Source organism: Octopus sinensis, linkage group LG28 (assembly GCF_006345805.1).
Source record: "Octopus sinensis linkage group LG28, ASM634580v1, whole genome shotgun sequence".
Taxonomy (NCBI): Eukaryota; Metazoa; Mollusca; class Cephalopoda; order Octopoda; family Octopodidae; genus Octopus; species Octopus sinensis.
The window spans coordinates 982,098-998,413 of record NC_043024.1 but is presented as its reverse complement, the minus strand read 5'-3'; the positions used below and the strand labels follow the sequence as shown (position 1 = coordinate 998,413).

At 40.8% G+C, this 16,316-nt stretch overlaps 1 protein-coding gene and 1 long non-coding RNA gene across 2 annotated transcripts in view; both read left to right on the top strand.

Annotated features, from left to right (window-relative positions):
- The window catches only part of LOC115225548 (ceramide synthase 5-like), an 88,608-nt gene that overhangs the window by 13,599 nt on the left and 58,693 nt on the right, over positions 1 to 16,316 (top strand). The gene's annotated exons all lie outside the window — the stretch shown is intronic.
- Positions 8,928 to 16,316, top strand: part of LOC118768352 — a 12,684-nt gene continuing 5,295 nt past the window's right edge. Inside the window, exon 1 of the long non-coding RNA XR_005004176.1 lies at positions 8,928 to 9,174. This is a non-coding gene — a long non-coding RNA (uncharacterized LOC118768352). The remainder of the gene's footprint in view (positions 9,175 to 16,316) is intronic.

Below are 16,316 nucleotides of genomic sequence, written 5' to 3'. Positions count from 1 at the left end.
GCATGGCCACAGTCAAATGACTGAAACAAGTAAAAGAGTAAAGAGTATTTAATGTCCATTTTCCATGCTGACACAGGTTAGATGGTTTGATAGGAGCTGGTCAGGCCGGGATCCGCACTAGCCCCCACTTGTCTGTTTTGGCATGGCTTCTACAGCTGGATGCCCTCCCTAATGCCAGTGTATTTACAGAATGAACTGTGTTCTGTTTACATGGAACCAGTACTTTTTATGTGAATATTTAAGGAGAATGTTGAGTAAAGAAAGAGCTTTTGACATCTGTTACTGGAGGAAGGACAGATGTTGCACTTAACTTTTTCCCTATTCATGTAGCTGAAGAATTTCTTAGTCTTTCTTCTTATTAAACTTAGTTTCTAGCCATAATTTTTAGTTTCATTTGGCAGGTTGTGTTTTTCTCTTTTCTTTTCATTTTTTTTTATAATCTTAGTGATTTAGTCTCCAATAAGGCTTGAGACCACCAAAGCACAAGGTACTGCAAAGAAGAAAAAAAGGGATTAATTTTAAGCTTTTTCTAAAGATTTTCTTATTTACAAATAAAATGCTAAATTATGACAACTTTGGAGATTTTTCAAAACTATTTAACCCTCTAACTGGTATTAAATTTCATGATTATCCTAGTAATGATGTTTAATCATCATCGTTTAACGTCCGCTTTCCATGCTAGCATGGGTTGGATGATTTTGACTGAAGACTGGTGAACCAGATGGCTGCACCAGGCTCCAGTCTTGATTTGGCAGAGTTTCTACAGCTGGATGCCCTTCCTAACACCAACCACTCCGAGAGTGTAGTGGGTGCTATTTACGTGCCACCAGCACAGGGGCCAGTCAGGCGGTACTGGCAACGACCTCGCTTGAATCCTTTTACACATGCCACCGGCACAGGTGCCAGTAAGGCGACTTTGGTAACGATCACGCTTGAATGGTGCCCTTTTACGTGCCACCTTCACGGAAGCCAGTTGGCTGCTCTGGCAACGATCACGCTTGGATGGTGCTCTTAGCACCCTACTAGCACGGGGCTCGAGTGCCAGTAAGGCGACGCTGGTAACGATCACACTCGAATGGTGCCTTATATGTGTCACTGGCACGGAAGCCGGTTAGCTGCTCTGTCAACGATATCTACCAAAAAATAGAATTGCTATTTTCTCCAAGTCTCGTTGCTTCAATAAACTTGACATATTTCAACAAAAATTAGATTCAAACCTGACGTCCCTCAAAAGAGAGAGATTGGTAGATGAATAAACTGATTTCCCCAATTAAGGGTAATAAAATTTTGTGTGGATCTGATTTCCATGTTAAAAGGGTTAAGCTGTTAGGCTTTGAACATTATGTGTAAATGATACGAGAGTTTTATAAAATAAATTAAAATATGCATTAACAGAAATTAAGTCAGGAAATAAGAAATTTTACTCCTTGCCTTGTGAATCTGGGTCTACGACATTACATCAGCTTTATGAAAATTAAGAGATAGTATTACAAGCAAATGGATTGAAAATGTAGTAATTAACTGAGAAAATATGGCCAGAATAGTTGGTACTTCCTACGAAAGGTATAATGTTAATGTCATTTATTAAAAAAAGTGGGTCTTCTGTAAAAAACAAGGCTCAGTACATTTCTATAATTGTGAGTGTTTTCAAACATAATCTTTTCTCTTTTACTTGTTTCTTATTTCTTTATTGCCCACAAGGGGTTAAACATAGAGGGGACAGACAGAGGGGTTAAGTCGATTACATCGACCCCAGTGTGTAGCTGGTACTTAAATTATTGACCCCAAAAGGATGAAAAGCAAAGTCAACCTCAGTGGAATTTGAACTCAGAACGTAACAGCAGACAAAAAACTGCTAAGCATTTCGCCCGGCATGCTTAACGCTTCTGCCAGCTTGCCACCTTCTTTTACTTGTTTCTGTCATAAGGTTGCGGCCATGCTGGGGCATCACCTTGAAGAAATTTTCGTCGAATGAACTGACCCCAGTATTTTGTATTTTTAAGCCTGGTGATTTATCCTGCCGAACTACTAAGTTGCAGGCACCTAAACACATCGACACTGGTTGTTAGGTGATTGTGGGGCCCAAAGAAAGGCACACAAAAAGCACCCAGTCCACACTCTGTAAAGTGGTTGGTGTTAGGAAGGGCCTCGTCCAACCATAGAAACCAACCCAAAACAGACAACTGGAGCTTGGTGCAGCTCTTTAGCTTATAACCACCTTTCAAACCATCTGACCCATGCCAACATAGAAAGAGGATGGTAAATGATGATGATTATATACACACACACACACACACACACACTGGGTTTCTTTCAGTTTCCATCGACCAAATCCACAAGGCTTTCGTTGGTCCCAGGCTATAGTAAAAGACACTTGCCCAAGGTAACACGTGGTGGGACTGAACCCGGAACCATGTGGTTGGGAAGCAAGTTTCTTATTTCTTTATTGCCCCAAAGAGGCTAAACATAGAGGGGACAAACAAGGACAGACAAACGGATTAAGTTGATTACATCGACCCCAGTGTGTAACTGGTACTTAATTTATCTACCCCGAAAAGATGAAAGGCAAAGTTGACCTTGGCAGAATTTGAACTCAGAACGTAGTGGCAGACAAAATACTGCTAAGCACTTCACCCGGTGTGCTAACGTTTCTGCCAGCTCGCCACCTTTGGGAAGCAAGCTTCTTACCCCACGTCCACACCTGTGCTAATTGATGTCAATTTTGCTGAAGATTGAGCTCAAAATCTCAATCATTCACTCTCTAAATGGTTCTAGATGGTTCCAAAGCCTTCGGTGATATCTGTTCCAGCTTAAATTTTCAAGAAAAGTTTTCTTAACGCTGTAAGCACTGGTGTGGCTGTGCGGTAAGAAACTTGCTTCTCAACCACATGGTTCTGGGTTCAGTTCTGCTGCGTGACACATTGGGCAGCTGTCTTCTATTATAGCCTCAGGCCGACCAAAGTCTTGTGAGTGGATTTAGTAAGTGGAAACTGAAAGAAGCCCATCGTATGTGAAAATATATGTGTGTATATCTATGCATCTGTGTTTGTCCCCCATCAGCACTTGACAACTGGTGTTGGTGTGTTTATGTCCCCATGACTTAGCAGTTCGGCAAAAGAGACCGATAGAATAAGTATTATGCTTAAGAAATAAGTCTTGGAGTTATCACCACTTGACAACTGGTGTTGGTGTGTTTAGGTCCCCATGACTTAGCAGTTCAGCAAAAGAGACCGATAGGATAAGTATTATGCTTAAGAAATAAGTCTTGGAGTTGATTTGTTCAACTTGTACTCTTCGAGATTTTGCTCCAGCATGGCTGCAGTCAGATGCCTGAAATAAATAAGAGAATAGAAGAAAAAAGAAAACCTCATGGAAACCTCAAAGTTATGAGATAATGAATGATTAATTCAAAGCAATTTGAGTAAAAAAAACATTAACATTTAACAGAGTAATCTGAACTGAAAAGGGTTAAACCATTGATGATGATGCTGACTGCATGTTTTTTGTTAGCAAATATCATCTCACTCTCGCCAGAAGTCTTTATCAGTCTGACACAAAACAATTAAAGCTGTAATCAGATGGAATTAACGGGGATTTCAATAACGATGATAAATAAGATCAAACGAAGCCTTAGATGAAGAGTCATTGCAGTCCTCATCATTTAATTGATTCCAAATAGATTTTGTTTGGATCGAAACGATTCTTATCTTTTGCCAGTGGACTTTGGCCATGCTGGAACTCCGTTGGCTGCGATGACGAGGGTTCCAGTTAATCAGATCAATGGAACAGCCTGCTCATGAAATTAACAAGCAAGTGGCTGAGTACTCCACAGACACATGTGTACCCTTAATGTAGTTCTCGGGGTGATTCAGCATGACACAGAATGTGACGAGGCTGGGTCACCCTTTGAAATACGAGTACAACTCAGTTTTGTGAACTGGTGCAACTTTAAATGAAATGTCTTGCTCAAGGATGCAATGCAACACCAGGAATCAAACTTGTGACCTTATGATCATGAGCTGAATATCCATCATCATCAGTGTTCAACCGTGGTCGAGACAATGGAATTTACTATGCTACGCCAGACTTCACGGTCCATCATGGCATTACGGCAGTCCTGTTGCTGGATGCCTGTATCCCTGGAGATTACATCAGGGTAGGAGAGTGTGTGCCCTCTGGTATTACAAGTAGATGGCTTCCAGAGGAGAAGGGTAGAAATTACCTCTTTTTCAGCTCTACAACAATGTCCAGCAAACTGGACTCTCTTACCTTTCACGAGAGATGATACAGGTGGTAGTTTCCCATATATTTGTACTTTGGTTGGATGACGCTTCCATGAGAGATTTTGAGCTCTCATAAGGAGGTGAGTGCAAGTTCCATCCAACTGCCTCTCAAGAATATCCTCTTAGCCACAAAGCCATGCATCTGACAGGAGCTGGCATCCTTGCTTTTCTGTAACACTTCACAGCATATCCTCACAGCGTTTGTTGAGCTGCATCATGTTGGCGCTGCTCAGTTCTGGCTGCAATGCTTGAAACAACCAACTTTCAAGTGCCAACTGAAGTTATCGTTTGTATCGTTAAAGCCTGTGAGAAATTTTTAATGACCTGTGAATCTGCTTTGCGTTTTCTCTCACAAATCGCTTGTTTTGTTTTTGGTGGTGGTGTTATTTTCGTTTTTCAACAAATACATATTACTGACCTTTCTGTCACTTTCCTTGTCAAAAGTTGCGTTGCACAGCCTCCTGCAATCAAATTCTTGGCTTTCTGCGACAGAATGTGCTCCACACAAACGGCTGCAATAAATGCAAGCCATAATTGTGCAGGACTTTACAATCTCAACAAAATTCCAACAGAGCAGATCAGATTCTTGGCAACATTTGCCAAATACGGAAAACGATCTTAATTAACAAAAATCATTGAGCGTTGTAAAGTTTCCACTTTCGGCACCAAATCCAACAAACTGATCAGCATAAATGTTAGAGATACGTATATACTCTGCTGTAGGATAACATGTGGAACCCAAATAATGGAATAAGAGCTCTCAAATGCACATTATGAGATTTTGATTCTAATTATCCAATTAAGTGTGGATGTGGTAAGAAGCTTGCTTCACAACCACATGGTTCTAGGTTCAGTCCCACTGCATAGCACCTTGGGTAGGTGTCTTCTACTATATAGCTTCAGGATGGCCAAAGCCATGTGAATGGATTTGGTAGACAGAAACTGAAGGAAGTCTGTGTGTGCGTATATATGTGTATGTATGTATGTATATATATATATATACTTTCAGTCATTTGACTGTGGCCATGCTGGAGCACTGCCTTTAGTCGAACAGATTGACCTCAGGACTTATATATATATATTTCTTTATTGCCCACAAGGGGCTAAACATAGAGGGGACAAACAAGGACGGACAAAGGGAATAAGTCGATTAGATCGACCCCAGTGCGTAACTGGTACTTTATTTATCGACTGCGAAAGGATGAAAGGCAAAGTCAACCTCGGCGGAATTTGAACTCAGAACGTAGAGACAGACGAAATACCGCTAAGCATTTCGCCCGGCGTGCTAACGTTTCTGGTTCAACCCCACTGTGCTGCATCTGGGGCGAGTGTCTGAATTTTTATATAAAAAAAAAGACTCCGCCGGTTACGACGACGAGGGTCCCAGCTGATACGATCAACGGAACAGCTTGCTCGTGAAATTAACGTGCAAATGGCTGAGCATTCCACAGACACGTGTACCCTTAACATAGTTCTCGGGGATAATCAGCGTAACACAGAGATTGACAAGGCTGACCCTTTGAAATACAAGTACAACTCATTTTTGCCAGCTGAGTGGACTGGAGCAACGTGAAATAAAGTGTCTTGCTCAAGGACACAACGCGTCGCCGGGAATCGAACTCACAACCTTATGATCATGAGCCGAATGCCCTAACCACTAAGCCACGTGCCCTCACAGGATTTTTATATATATATATGATGTATGTATATATGGTGTGTTGTCTCCTTGCCTTGACATCACATGGTAGTTGTGTGACTGCCACTGTCTTGCATGCAAGGTCTGGTCATAAGGAAATATTGTTGCCTTACTTGAAAACAGGTGAAGGTTAGCAACCGGAAGAGCATCCAGCCTTAGAAAATCTGCTTCACCAAATTCCATCAGACTCGTGTCTGCATGCAAAGATGGATGTTGAAAGAATAGTGACAGTGAACTTGTGAACAAGCAGTGTAGTTACTTTCTACACCTACTGGTGTGTGTGTGTGTATGTGTATATATATATGTATATATATATATATATATATATAAGAGATTATATTATATACTCTTATATCAGTAGAGTGCTTTACCAGGAGGATTTTTAAAAACTTATGAGGGGGGGCAGTTGGTGGGGAGTTGTGCCAGAGTGCTGGAATGTTTATTTAGGAGAGCCTGGTTATTTGATAGTATATATATACATCACTGTAGATGTCTGTCTGTCTGTCAGTCTCTCCTTTTTTTTCTCTCTCTTCCTCTACAAGCCATGTGCAAACCCCCTCCCCCTCTGTCTCTTCATTTAGCCCTCCTCCCTCCCCCCCTCGCAGAGCATTTCACGTGTTTGCAATAGCTTTTCACTGGAACCCTATTGCCATAGCAACACTTTCTTGAGGAGAGAGCTGTTCACTCCCACGTATTTGTTCACACACACACACACACACACACACACACACACGTATGTGTATAGATATGTGTGTGTTCATATGTTTGTGTGTGTATGCAATGTGTTTGTGTGTGTGCATGTATATGTGTATATATGTGTGTATATGTATTGTATGGATATGTGTATATATGTATGTGTTATATATCTGCATGTGTATGTCTGTTTCATATATGCATGTGTGTGTGTGTATGTGTATATATGTGTGTGTATACATAGGTACATAAATGCATGTATGTATACATTAAACACTCGTGCATTTTCTTACCTGCCTAAATAACATTGTGTCAACTATACATATATTCATGTGTATGTATGTATGTCTGTGTGTGTGTGTGTGTGTGAACATAAAAACACACACACACACACCACACACACACACACACATATGCATCCGCTTACTTGCCTGGATAGCATCCTAATATATGCATATATATTACTCACACACACACACATGCACACACAGAGCAATATTAACAGCTGCAGCAGGGCAGCCCCTCTCTGCTTCCCGTTAATATGAATTCACCGTCATCACAATTGAGCCCTTTACATTTAAATGTCACCTTTTTTTTATCCAGTTATTTCACTCTGCCCTCATTTGAGAGGCTTGTAATAAAGATGTGAGGTTTAAGAAGCTCATTCTGCAACCACGTGACTTTGAGTTCAATCCTACTGCGCATCACCTTAGGCAAGTGTGTTCTATTATCCGGGGTTGACGCAAGCCTTGGGAGTGAATTTGGTAGAAGGAAACTGAAAGAAGCCTGTTGTCTGTGTGTGTGTTTGTCTGTTTGTATCTCCTTGTCTTGGCATCATGTGATTGTTGCAAATTAACCCTTTAGTATTTAAACCGGCCATATCCGGCCAAAATAGTTAATCTGTTTTATGTTCAAACTGACCAGATCCAGGCCCTCACACCTACCCTACAATGTTATTCTACATTAAGTAATTACTCCGTCAAGATCTTGAAGATATGAGATAATGCATGATTAATTCAAATCAATGGGAATCCATAGGCATTATGTTTGATAGAATAATCTGAACACTAAAGGGTCAATGTCATTCGTTTCCAATATTCTGCAGAAATAAGGCAGTGAGATGACAAAATTGTTTGCATGCTGGGCAGAATGCCTGGTCAGTTTTCATCTGTCTTTATAGTCTAGATTCAAATGCTGCTGGGGTCGACTTTGCCTTTCGTCCTTTTGGGATTGATAAAGTAAGGACCAGTTGAGCACTGGTGCCTGTGTCATGTAAAAAGCACCATTGCTGGTTTCACATAAAAAACCACTGGTGCTGGTGCCACATAAAAAAGCAGTGGTGTTGGTGTCACATAAAAAGCATTAGTACTGGTGCCACGTAAAAGTGCTGGTGCCTTGTAAAAAGAACTGGTGCTGGTGCCATGTAAAATGCATCAGTGATGGTGCCACATAAAAAGCACCCAGTACACTCTGTAAAGTGGTTGATGTTAGGAAGGGCATTCAACCAGAGAAACCAGGTCAAAACAGACAATGGAATCTGGTGGGACTCCTGGCTTTGCCGTTTCCTGTCAAACTGTGGAATGCAAGCCAACATGGAAAACAGATATTAAATGATGATGATGATGATGAAAAAGACTCTTTCTAAACACATTTTAAAAGAAGTAAAAAAAAAAAATTTGTTTTGTCAAGATTAGAAGAATACAAGTGAGATGTTTTGTTATCTGTGACCAACTGATGATGTGCTAAGGTTCAATATATTTTCATTGGAGGCTAACATGGGCTGGTGTGGGGTCATTGATCTATGCCTCTCTCTAAAACAGTGGTTCCTCAACTTTTTGGGGTTGACACCCAGGCCACATTCCTAGTGTCCCCCCCCCCTCTTATTGGAGTGTGGCCTTGCTGGGGCACTGCCTTAAAGTGTTTAGTTGAATAAATCAACCTCTGCTTACTTTTTTATTTTTTTAAGTCTAATAATTATTATGTCAGTCACTTTTGCCAAACTGCTAAGTTATGGGAAACCAGTAACATTTGTCAAACGATGTGAGAGGGAGCAAACAGAAAGACACACACATATGATGGGCTTCCACAGTTTCCTTCTACCATGGCATTTGCCATTGGTTGGCCCAGAGCTATAGTAAAAGACACTTGCCCCAGATGCAGCACAATGGGGTTGAACCTGAAACTATACGGTTGCAAATTGAGCTTTTTAACCACACAGCCATGCCTACAGGGTTTTTTTTTTTCTTTTTGTTAGAAAACATCGGGAAGGGATCTTTGTAATACACCAACCAACCAACCAGTGGGCAGGAGCACCGAGGGGCCACAAAATGTTGAAACCCACAGTTGTAGGATATCATTTATACAACAACTGAACCAGTATGTGTTGTAATAATAACACTGTGTAGTATGATCTTCATCCTTGGGTAGCAACTGTTGGTTCCTCTTTGCTTACCCCTTAGAAAGTATGAAAAATGGCTCATATTTCCTTAAAACTTTGCTTTCGTTACATTTATTCAAACTCCAAAGAATCCCTCTCTCAACACATGGCTATGATGCTCCCCCTCTGCTCCTGCTCAGAAATGCACATATCGTCAGCCACTACGGAACATACTCAAGTGGTTAAGGTCAAGCAATGGACAAGAAACTCTCTGGTATTGAGCAGAATATTTGCTATAACGATATTTCTGCTTCAGCCACTCGGCTCTGAATCTGTGTGAAATGTAATGGAGAATTGTTCAGTTTCAGAACATTGATGTCCAGGTCAAAAAAAGCAAAGTCTGAAGGAAATAGTAATCTTTTCCTTTGATTTCTAGATAGAAGCAAATAGGAAATATAACACTTATTGACAAAAGGAAAAAAACAAAGTTTGCTACACAAATATAATTAGACCTGTGGACTCGGCCCACAAACACCTCCACCAACAGCTACTAGTCCTCTATTTGTTCTTTGACTAATAAGGCATTTGTTATATTAATTGAAAGCTCACAATAAACACGGTTGTCAGGTTATTTAATAGCAGTGTAATCTGTTTAAGTTTTATGTTTAAATGCTGTAGCTATGAGAAAGTGGATTTTTTAAAGAAAAATATTATTTATGAAAGGAGTTCATAAACAAGCAAACATAGGAGAAAATTGAAAGGAAAGAAAGAGAGAGAAAGAGCGAATTGTTTTAATTGAAAGGTTATAAAGTAAAGACAGTTAAACCAACCAACTACTATAAAAATACTATGACAAAAAGAAGGAAAAAGAAAAAACATCTGGAATGTCTTTCTATACCTGTTCAAAAGTCAGAAGTATGTCAGAAATAAAGCTGAAAATTTAAACACTTAACGTAACTTAACAAATGACCATTTAAAAAAAAACATTTTTTAAATAAAATAGAATATTTAAAAATCAGTTTTTTAAATATTTTTTGGTGGGGTAGGGGTGGGGGCAAGTGTGGCTGTGGGGTAAGAAGTTTGCTTCTTAATAGCATGCTCTCTGTATTAATCCCACTGTGTGACCTCCTAGGCAACTACTGTCTTCTGCTTAAGCCCTGGGTTAACTAAGGGCTTGTGAGAGGATTTCAGAAAATGAAAGAAGCCTGTTGTGTGTGTGTGTGTGTAAAACACCCACAAAAACCTTGTATCTATAGAACTGGGATTGCATCAAAAACCTAAATCCAAAATTTATCCCTATAACAAGACACCTGTTTCTGCCTCTGTATTTCTCTGTCACCCTCTAACCTTTCATCATCTGACACAAGATCCCCTCCACCAATGCCCCTACCCTCTTTCAAAATTCTTTGTCTTGTGAGTTATGTGGTGACCCTGCCAATGCTGGGGCCATGTAAAAAACATCCAATTCACACTGTAAAATGGTTGGCATTTGGAAGGGCATCCAGCTGTAAAAACCTTGCCAAAATTGACCTCACCTGTGCTAGTGCCACATGAAAATCACTGAATTCACTCTGCAGTGGTTGGTGTTAGGAAGGGCATCCAGCCATAAAAACCCACCCAGACACAGCAGCCTGGGGTAGTCTTCTACCTGGCTAGCTCCTGTCACCCGCCCTACCCATACATACATGGAAGACGGACGTTAATCTGGTTTAATTATTTTCTAGGAAGAAAGTCAAATTAGTTTCTGTGAAATTGGAAATTTTTAGGCATTATATTACAAGTTGTTATATATGTATTGGAGCTGGCATTATTGTGTGGTTAAGAAGCTTGCTTCGTGACCATATGACCTGGGGTTCAATCTGGCCGTGCAGCAGAATGAGAGGGTCGGATAATATCCATAGTCTCTATTGGGGATGCTTGGGAATCCAGTTGGAAAGTATAATGACTGCTTCAGATAAGGAGTGTATGGAGATGAGAGCAAGGGCTCTGCACCCACAACTCTCCCAGGAATTATAGGCAGAGAAGATGGATGGATGGATGGGTATATGTGTCACTAAAGACCGGATATTTAGGTAAAGTTATGCCACCTTTCTGGCCCCTTTGAATTACAGGCACATTTTTGCCAGCTGAGTGGACTGGAGCCGTGTGAAATGAAGTGCCTTGCTCAAGGACACAATGCGCTGCCAGGAATTGAACCCACGACCTTACGATCGTGAACCGGTTACCCCTAACCACTAAGCCATGCACCTTCGTGATCATACTCCATATGGAACCAATATAGATGTCTCTACTAACAAAGACGAGACAATTCGTTAGATTTAATCCTTTAACATTCACTTGACTCTGTCAAATGTAATGCTTATTTATTCATTATCTTTTAGCTTCAAGATTTCAGTTCTTAGAATGATATTGTAGGGTAGGTGTAAGAGGCCAGACCTAGTCAGTTTCAGCAGAAAACAGGGAGAGTATTTTGGTTGGATTATGGCTGGTTTAAATGCTGAAGGATTAAGCATTGAAAGTCGGAATTTGCAGGTGAGAGAATGTAGCAGAAGACAGAAGTAAGGAAAGGTAGGTCGTAGCAGTAGACTGTAGCAGACATATGTTCACCTGTGAAGCAGGGAGAAAACGAACATTAATGATTATCGATCTGGCTTTGTAAGGACTTTTCAAGCAGCAGCTGTTAATCGCGACGACACAGGCTGTCTGTCTTTTATTCTTTCGTCTCCTTATAATGGAACACCCCCCACCCCCACAGAACATGGCTGGTTTGTAGTTTTCTTGAGGACTGTCTGTGATATAAATGAGACATGGACCCTGCAAGCCACACTAGGAGGGCTGTAAGAGTGAACAGGAACTAATACAGTGGGGTAGAACAGACTCCTTTTGCTGAACTGCTAAGTTTTGAAGATGTAAACAAACCAACACCAGTTGTCAAGCAGCAGTGGTTGGAGACACTCACACACACATGAACTTCCACACAGTTTCTGTATCCCATATTCACTCAAAATGCTTTGGTTGGCCCTGGGCTATAGCAGAAGACACTTGCCCAAGGTGCCATGCAGTGGGACTGATCCTGGAACCATGTGGTCGAGAAGCAAGCTTCTTACCACACAGCCATGCCTATATATATATATATATATATATGTAGGTCCCGGGTTGAGTCGGGGTTAACCACAGTAAATAAGGTACTCAATGCATAGCAGAGTAAATTAATTTATTTTTTAGAAGGAGCTTCTACAGGACTAGAACTGTTTCATTCAAAAGAAATCATCAGGAAGCTCCCTGATGATTTCTTTTGAATGAAACAGTTCTAGTCCTGTAGAAGCTCCTTCTACAAAATAAATATATATATATATAGGCATAATTAAATCTCAGAATGAGATTGAAACAGTAATCGCTCGATAATGTAAAGTATAGAAGCCATCTTATCAATGTGGTTAGCCATGATAAGATGGCTTCTATACTATATATATATATATATATATATTATATATATATATACATACACACACACATATACAGCACATGATGGGCCTCAACCATGTTCACCTGCCCAAGGTGCCGCATGGTGGGACTGAACCCAAAACCACATGGTTGGGAAGCAAACCTCTCTCTCATGCCTGCATCTGAGCCACACCTGTATCTGTCTTTACCATTTTGTCTACATTAACACCCACCTCACTTGCTGACACTAATTAATATTTTTTAATTGATAGCTTCCCCTCCCTGCTTAATCACAAAAATCCTTATCCTTTTCTGTAGTCGTTATTTCTAGGATCTGCTCCAACCATTAGACGAACCCTTTGCCGAGCTGGTCCTCAACACTAAACCAAAACCTGTTAACTGTGAACTGCCAATGTACTACTAAAAACCAGGCTCACTTCCCACTACATTCCATAATTAATTTACATTAATTAAATCGTTGTGGATGTCATCTTTTTCAGGGGTAAGGAGATAGAATTAGTCTTTCAGGAAATGAGTGCTCTCATCATTAAGGGTATAATTTTAATTAAAATTCCAGGTGTGGCTGAGAAGCTTGCTTCCTAACTGTGTGTTTGTGGGTTTTAAGGGGTAACATAAGTAGCCAGAAATGATAATTGACAACTTTATATATGAAGGGTTAGGGGTTAGTAGACCTGAGAAAGGGCTGACTTACAGCCACAGGACTGTACCCATTAGCCTTAGGGTGCTAGAAATAATAGTCAGATCCCTCAAATAAAATTTTAGCATCTCAGAACGAAGAGGGGGAAAAGGACTACATTGAATAATATAGGTCTAAATGCTGAATGTCTGAAAGGAAATCTGGTGTGGGGGTCATTGCTGGAATGTCTTTGAATATGTTTCCTCCATAATCTAGTGGCTGACTAGTGATTCAACAAAAGTAACAATGGCAATATTACGCACACATTGTATACACCATGACTTTCTGAATACAATAACCATTTGCACAATACATTTGAGGGGAGGGGGAAACAAAACAAAATAACAATGGGAAGATCTCCATTAACAACTGACAAAAATGTAAATGAAACTTAACAATATTTGAGGCGCAATAGGTGAATGGCAGACTTGGCAGGGCACTGGTTATAAATGCCATCTGTTGTTGGATTATGTCCTCTTATATTCTGGGTTCAAATCTCATTGAAGTTGGTTTTGCCTTTTCCTACGTACAACCCTGTAGAAACTTTGCCAGATCGGATCGGGGCCTGGTGCAACTTTCTGGTTTGCCAGCCCTCAGTCAAACTGTCCAACCCATGCCAGCATGGAAAGCGGACATTAAACGACAATGATGATGATACAGGAGTGGCTGTGTGGTAAGTAGCTTGCTAACCAACCACATGGTTCCGGGTTCAGTCCCACTGCGTGGCATCTTGGGCAAGTGTCTTCTGCTATAGCCCCGGGCCGACCAATGCCTTGTGAGTGGATTTGGTAGATGGAAACTGAAAGAAGCCTGTCGTATATATGTATATATATATATATATGTGTGTCTGTGTTTGTCCCCCTAGCATTGCTTGACAACCGATGCTGGTGTGTTTACGTCCCCGTCACTTAGCGGTTCGGTAAAACAGACCGATAGAATAAGTACTGGGCTTACAAAGAATAAGTCCCAGGGTCGATTTGCTCGACCAAAGGCGGTGCTCCAGCATGGCCGCAGTCAAATGACTGAAACAAGTAAAAGAGTAAAGAGTATACGATGAACCCTGTGTGCCCATTTTTTTCTTTCTTTTTTTGAGGAAGGCATGAATATCATGTGATTCCCTTATCCTGTTCTTGTGTCCAGATAAAGGCTCTATCTTCTATCCCTGTCCCACGTGCCACTGCTGCACTCCTTCCAACTTCCTGCTGGAGGGTCCAGTCAAAGTGTTTGGGATTTTGTGTGGGAGATGTGTTGGGTGAACGGAGGCTAGGTGGTCCTGGATGGAAAGGAGTGTGCAGTTAGATAGTTCACAAGTGCTTTTATTTGTTTATCTTATTTTGTTTTTGTTTTCTGGTTTAGTTAGAAAAGGAAGAGCAGGGTCTTCCTCATCATTTAACTTCTGTTTTCCATGCTGTCATGGGTTGGACAGTGTAACAAGGAACTGATAAGGAGCGCATCCAACCATAGAAACTGAGCCAAAACAGATTATGGAACCTGTTATCTTTTATTTGTTTCAGTCTTTGGATTGCAGCCATGCTGGAGCACTGCCTTGCAGGTTTTTAGTCTAACAAATTAACCACAGGACTTATTTTCAAGTCTGGTTCTTATTCTATTGGTCTCTTTTGCTGATCCACTAAATTACAAGGATGAAAACAAACCAACTCTGGTTGTCAAGCAGCAGTAGGGGACAAACACAAGTGGTTGTGGGGTTAGAAGTTTGTTTGCCAGCCACATGGTTCTGGTTCAGTCCTGTTGCATGGTACCTTGGCCAAGTGCCTTCTATTAAGGCCACCAGGCTGATCAAAGACTTGGGAGTGGATTTGGCAGTTGGAAACGCCCACACACGTGTGTGTGTGTGTTATGCAGTCTGTGTCTGTTGTACAAGCTGTGTCCTTCATTCATAATCTTCTCTGAAAAAAACCACACCCAGTTGTGAGTAAATATTACCTTATTTGGAAACAGGTGAAGGTTGGTGACAGGAAGAGCGTTCAACTAAAGAAAATCTGCCTCAACAAAATATTTGTCGAACCCATGCAAGCAGGGAAAAGTGGACATGAAAATAATCAAGATACATCCATGGCAGGCTTCCACACAGTTTCTCTCTACTAAATCTAAATTCACTCAAACAGCATTGGTTGATGCTAGGCCGCAATAGAAAAAAAAAATTGCCCATGGTGTGCCATGCAGTGGGTTTGAACCCAGAACTATGTGGTTGTGAAGCAAGCTTTTTAACCACATAGCTATTCTGTGCTTGTGAAATTCCTTCATCTATTAAAAAAATTTTTTTAATATATTTTAAATTTTTGTTATCAGCAACTTATTGCTGACATCTGTTATTAATGCGTTTTACCATGTGGTACCTGCTTGGCAGAGTGTGTGTGTGTGTGTGTTTATCCATGTATTTGTTATCAAAGAATATCTTACTTTTGGTGGGGTTTTTTTCCATGTGGAGATGATTAATGAAATTAAAAATTCCTTTGGCTCTGATATTTAGAAGTATGAATTTCTTATACCCCAGGTATGGCTGTGTGGTCTTGGGTTCTGTCCCATTCTGCAGCATCTTGGACATGGGTCTTCTGCTATAGCCCCAGGTCGACCAAGGCCTTATGAGTGAACTTGGTTGATGGAAACTGAAAGAAGCCTATCATGTGTATGAATGTATGTTGTGGTAAGGCGGCGAGCTGGCAGAAACATTAGTACGCCGGACGAAATGCTTAGTGGTATTTCGTCTGCCATTACGTTCTGAGTTCAAATTCCACCGAGGTTGACATTGCCTTTCATCCTTTCGGGGTCGATAAATAAAGTACCAGTTTCGCACTGGGTTCGATGTAATCTCTTTGTCCTTGTTTTCTCCCTCTATGTTTAGCCCCTTGTGGGCAATAAGAAAACAGAATGTATGTTGTGGGGGGAGGGGGAAGGTGCATGATAGTTGTTAGGGTATTCTGTTCACAACTGAAAGGTTGTGTGTTCAATTCCCAGCTATGCACTGTGTCCTTGAGCAAGGCCTTTTATTTTTATGTTACTCTCATCCACTCTGCTGGCAAAAATGAGTTGCACCTGTATTTCAGAAAGGTCGGCCTTGTCACATTCTGTGACTCACTGAATTTCCCTGAGAACTACATTAAGGGT